This window comes from Elephantulus edwardii, unplaced genomic scaffold (assembly GCF_000299155.1).
Source record: "Elephantulus edwardii isolate Elephantulus edwardi_28Jun2011 unplaced genomic scaffold, EleEdw1.0 scaffold00112, whole genome shotgun sequence".
NCBI lineage: Eukaryota > Metazoa > Chordata > Mammalia > Macroscelidea > Macroscelididae > Elephantulus > Elephantulus edwardii.
Genome location: NW_006399862.1, coordinates 5,361,274 through 5,367,424, shown reverse-complemented (window position 1 = coordinate 5,367,424; position 6,151 = coordinate 5,361,274).

Here is a 6,151-nt window from a genome sequence, read left to right as displayed (position 1 = left end):
AGGGTTGCTATGAGTCATAGTTCATTCTGAAGCACCTAACAATAGCATATAATTATATTTTAAAAACTTACTATGTATATAAACAAAATATATATTTTAATATAGATACATTATGTATTTTGTTATTTTAATATACATTTACTCAAATTACTTAAATATATATTTAATGTCTGTGTACCTACACATACAAGTTGTCTGGTGTCTTAGTGATAAGGACCTATGCTGACAACTGATAGGTACTTTGTTCAAATTTACCAGCTTCTCTGCAGAAAGAAAAAAAAATGGTCCAAAAGAACCAAGATATGATCTTGAATCTATTCTATCTGAACATCAAGATCATCTTAGGAATAGGTTTGAGGCATTAAAAACCAATGATAGAAAACAGGATGAGTTGTGGGAGGATATCATCCATGAAAAGAAAAAAAAAATCATTACAAAAAAAAAAAAAAAGGAAAGGAGAATGAATAAATTGAAAGGGATGTCCGAAGAGACTGTGAAATTTGCACTGAAGCATCGAGAAACCAAAATAAAGGGAAAACATGCAGAGGTAAGAGAACTGAACAAGAGGTTTCAAAGGGCAGATCGAGAGGACAAAATTAAGTATTATAACGTAATATGCAAAGTGCTAGAATTGGAAAATAAATAGGAAGATCTTACTCTCTATTTATCAAGCTGAGAGAATTAAAGAACAAATTTAGGCCTCTAGTTGCAATATTGAAAGATTCTATGGGCAATATATTGAATTACACAGAAACCATCAAAAGAAGATGGAAGGAAATACATAGAATCATTGTACCAAAAAGAATTTATTGACAATGAAAAATTTCAGGAAATACCTTATGAGCAAAAGCCAATGGTGGTGAAGGAGAAAGTGGAACCTACATTGAAGGAATTGGCAAAAATATAAGGCCCCAGGAATTGATGGATCCCAGTTGGCTTGTTTCAATTAATAGATGCAGCCTTGGATGCTTTCACCAGTCTATGCCAGGAAATTTGGAGGACAGCTATCTGGCCAATGGATTGGTAGAGGCCTGTATTTGTTCCCATTCCCAAGAAAGGTGATTCAATTAAATGTGGAAACTATTGAACAATATCATTAATATCATATACAATCAAATTACAACTGAAGATCATTCAAAAATGACTAGTAGGGAACTGCCAAAAGTTCCGGCAAGATTTAGAAGAGGGTGTGGCACCAGGGATGCCATTGCTGATGTCAGGTGGATCCTGGCTGAAAGTAAAGAATACCAGAAGAATGTCTATTTGCGCTTTATTGATTATGCAAAGGTATTTGTCTATGTGAATCATAACAATGAAAAGTAAGGGAGTCCCAGAGCACATGATTATGCTCTTGAGAAATCTATACCTGGACCAGGAGGCTGTTGTGCAAACAGAGCAGGGGAACACCGCATGGTTTATATTTAAGAAGGAAGTGTGCCAAGCTTGTATTCTCCCACCATATCTATATACATCTGTATGCTGAGCAAATTATTTGAGAAACTGGACTCTATGAATAGGAATATGGTATCAAACCTGTGTTATACAGTTGACACACCAAGTGAGGATGACTTGAAGCACTTGTTGCAGAAGATCAAGGAATGTAACCTTCATTATGGATTGAATCTCAATATCAAGAAAACAAAGATTTTACCACTGGGCCAATAGGATGGATGAAGGATGGAGAGGAGATTGAAACTGTAAACAAATTTATCTTGCTTGGATCCACAATTAACACCCTTGGTACCAACAGTCAAGATAAGGAGACACACTGCACTAAGAATGTTTACACTAGGGTCCTCTCCAAATTGAGAAGGAATGATGTAATTTTGAGGATTAAGGCACTTCTGATTCATTCCATGGTCTTTCCAATTACGTGCTATGCATCTGAGCTCTAGACTAGGAAGAGGAAAGACAAGAAAAATGGATGCCTTAGAGCTTTGCTGTTGGAGTAGAGCACTGAACATCCCATGGACTGCCAAAAGAACAAATATGTCTTGGAGATGGTGCTGTCAGAGGTCTCTTTGGATGCAAGGATGATGGGGCTTCACCATACATGCTCTGGGCATACTGCGAGGAGGGGCAATTCCTTGGAAAGGGACATGATTTTTGGAAGGGTGGAGAATTGACAAACGAGACTAAGATCCTTGACTAAATGGATTGGTATGGTGACGTCACAGTGGGCTCTGGTGTATCAGAAAGTGTGAGGATAGCATTGCAAAGGAGGAGGTTTAAATCAGCTGTTCATAGGGTTTCTGAGTTGCACTTGATTCGACAGCACCTAACAACAACTGCTGAGAAAAATTGGTCCTCTCCTCCCTTGTGATTTATAGCCTCTGAATTCCTACAGAAAAGTCAGCTACAGAGTTGGTTCAGACTCAGTATAGCTTGAGTACCTCAGGCAGAAATTGTCATGAAGTCATATGTATAGCAGACCTTCAATGAAAAGCACCAATATCACAGCCACAGCAATTGGCTCAAATAAAGCAATGAATGACCCTAATGAGAACATAAGACTTAGCAACATTTTACTCTGTTATACACCAGGTCTTTGTAAATATAGATTGTTACTGTTGGTGTTGTGTTCTTTTGAGTCAGAACCAACCCATAGCTAATCCTTTAGCAGGTTTGCTGAGGCAGTTAATCTCATGGGAGGAGATTGCCCATCCGTCTTCCATGAGCAACTGGTGGATTCAAACCACAGGCCTGTGGGATTGCAGCACAGTTTCTTAACCATTAGGCTACCTACCTCTATAAATACCACCACTACTTGGTAATGTAATGTTGCCTTTAAGGAAGTAAGAAATACTGTGCTGGACAGAGTGAGAAGTTGAACTACGATACCATTTCAGCACAGGATCCACTCTGCCTCTGCAGAATTACATCAAGGAAAGAGGGACCTGCCTTTTCCCTCTCACATTGGCCAGTTGCTTTATGTAGGCTTTACACTTGGACAGGGGATACAATACTGGCCAAAGCAAGACTTCTTCGTGAACAGTATTAGAGCAGTCTTTGGAGAGAAATTTAGCTTTTTGCCCTCAGCAGTCAGCATTTGCAATATCTTAGGTCAGGAGTGTCTCATATTGAGGCAAGGATCTTGTTGTACATGACAGAATCCATTAGAGATTATATATTTGATATTTTGTATTAGTTCCATTTTTCAAGGGTCTAGGTACTGAAGTTTATACTTCAGTTGTAGATATCATGGATAAAAAAAATATTGCTTCCAATTTGTAATACCTAAAATTCTTGAGTCAGCAAAAGTAAATCAGAACCTCGCAGAAGTGGGCCTCTTTCCTACCGTCAATATTTTAGTTTCTTTTCCCACTTTTGGAGAGAACTGAAGATAGCTTCTCAGCACTTTAGTTTCAAAATTGTCAGTATAATATTGTAAAGAAAAAAAAAACATTGAGGTTAAAACATTTTCTAAAATTCCTTCACGGTTTTATAAAAACAATTTAACAATTACTTTTCACCTGGAATTAGAAACACTCAAACTGCCAACCAAAATAATCATTAGCTATTAACCAAATAGAGTACTATAAGCAATTAATTTGGGGAAATTATTAAAAACCACAATCTTTGACTCAGATTAACTTTGTTGCTTTTATTGATGAATGAAAAGAAAGCAAGGATTCTTTAACAGCAATCCTGTGCTTAAAATAGCAGAAGTGGTAATATTGTAGAATTGATTTTTTTTTACCCTTAGTGATGATGTAGGTTTATTGTTCAAAAGGTCTTTCTTTTTGTTTCTTTTCTTTTTTTAAAAAAAAACTAGTTTATTTACGAAATTCCAACAGATTCTTCCAATTTCTCTCACTCCCCCCCACCATCAAATTGTACAACTCCATGATTAATTCCTCCTCCCCCTGCACAGGGATGAGGATGTACCAGGCGGTGGGGTGGGAATTAATCATGTGGTATTGAATTTTTATCTCTAAATAGCATTTATTATTTTTTAAATATTTTGCCTGAATAAACCACAAAATGTACAAAATTCTGACCTGTGTAATCTCCAACTATATACCTTTCATCAATATTACACATTTCAATTGCCAGTCATTCCTTTTCCAGTGATTGCATTTCAGTTACCAATTATTATTAATAAACATGCTCAATCAATTTAAAGCTCAAATTGTTGCCTTTGCTGTTGTGTACTTTAGAGTTTGAATCAACTCATAGCAAGCATTCCAGTGGGTTTTTAGTGGCAGTAAATCACACAGGAGTGGCATCTAATTCCTAAATAAATAACGTGCCTCTGGAAACTCTATGAACTTTGATAAATAGTTGTAGAAGGGCTTCAGGTCTTTTGTTCATAGGGTCGCTATATGTAGTACTCGACTCAAAGGCAAACAACAACAAATGACATAGGAGGAGATTGCCGATCTTTCTCCTGCAAAGCACCAAAGTGATTTCTCTGGTTGGCAACACAACTCATAAACAATAATCCACAATAGTAGAACTCCTCAATGTCTTCATCTTTGTATTTCAGAGCAGCTTGAATGTCTTCCTTCATCACCACAGGCTCTTGTTCATGCGTTGTTTCATGAAATTCTTCTGTGTCCACCAATTCCTTTTGGTACAAAGACTCTGTATACTCTTTCCATGTGCTTCTAATGTTTCCTGGATCATACAATATTCTGACCAAAGCATCCTTAAGTATTGCAACTAGAGGTTTTCATTTGTTCATTTCCTTCAGCTTAAGAAATGCTGAATGAGTTCGGCCCATTTGATTTTCTAACTCTAGCTGCTTGCACATTTCATTGTAATACTTTGTCTTCCCACCCTTCCCTTTGGAATCTTCTGTTCAAATCTTTAATATCTTGATTTCTTCCCTTTGCTTTGGCTTCTCAGCGTTTTAGTGCAATATTCAGAATTTCATCTGACATCTCTCTTGGTCTTATCTTCCTCCTCTGTCTTTGTAATCACCTTTTGCATTCTTCCTGGACGATATTCTCGATGTAGTCCCACAGCTATTCATTCATTAATGTTCAAGGCCTCAAACCTGTTCCTGAGATGATTTTGAAATTCAGCTTGGGTAGACTCAAAGTCAAATTTTGGTTCCTATGGACTTGCTTTCATTTTCCTAAGCTTCAGATTGAACTTGTGTGTAAGTAGTTGGTGGTCTGTTCCACAATCAGCACTTGGTCTAGTTTGCACAGCTGATATTGAACTTCTCCAGCGATTCTTTCCACAAATGTAATCTATCTGATTCCTATGCATACCATCAGGTGAAATCCATGTGTATAATCTGCGTTTATGTTTCTTATAAAATGTATTTGCAATAAATAAGTTTTTGATTGTGCAAATTTTCTCTATCTCCAGCTTCATTTCTGTCACCAAGTCCATATTTTCCAACTGTTGATCTTTCTTTTCTATTCCCAATTTTTGCATTCAACTCACCCATTGTTAATCCATCTTGATTGCATGTTCAATAAATCTCTGACTGCAAAATTTGGTAGAAATGTTCTTTTTCCTTCTCTTGGGTTCTGGTTGTTAATGCATATATTTGAATGATGGTGGTATTCAGTGGCCTTTCTTATTTGCTTATACATATTATCCTGTCACTCACAATATTGTATTCTAAGACAGATCTAGAAATGACTTTTCAACTAGGAAACAACCACATTTTTCCTCACCTTTTTGTCTCCAGAATAACAGATTATATAGTCCTATGACTCAAAATATCCCATGCCAGTCCATTTCATTTAGCCAATACATAGCATATTAATATTTATGCTTTCCATTTCATTATTAAAAATACCCATTTTTCCTACATTCATGGTTCTCAAATTCCATATTCCAATCACTAGTATCTGCTTACAGCTGTTCCTCCTCCTGTGTGTTTTCATAATTGAGGGCTCGGTCTTAGTGTCACATCTGCTCGTCTAAATGTGGTCTGCTATACACCGTGTTTTCAAAGACCTGCCATTTCAGAAGTGGATGACCAATCCTTCTTCCTAGTCTGTCTTAATTTGAATGCACAGATTTAGAACATTATCTGACAGTAAACATTTATAGAGAAGAACAGATTAAAGATATTTCTCAATGTTGTTTTGTTGTTGTTTGATGCCATCGAGTCTTAGACAACTCATAGCCACCCTATGAATGAACAGCCTGAGCACTGTTCGTACACAGAGCTTCCGGAGGCAAG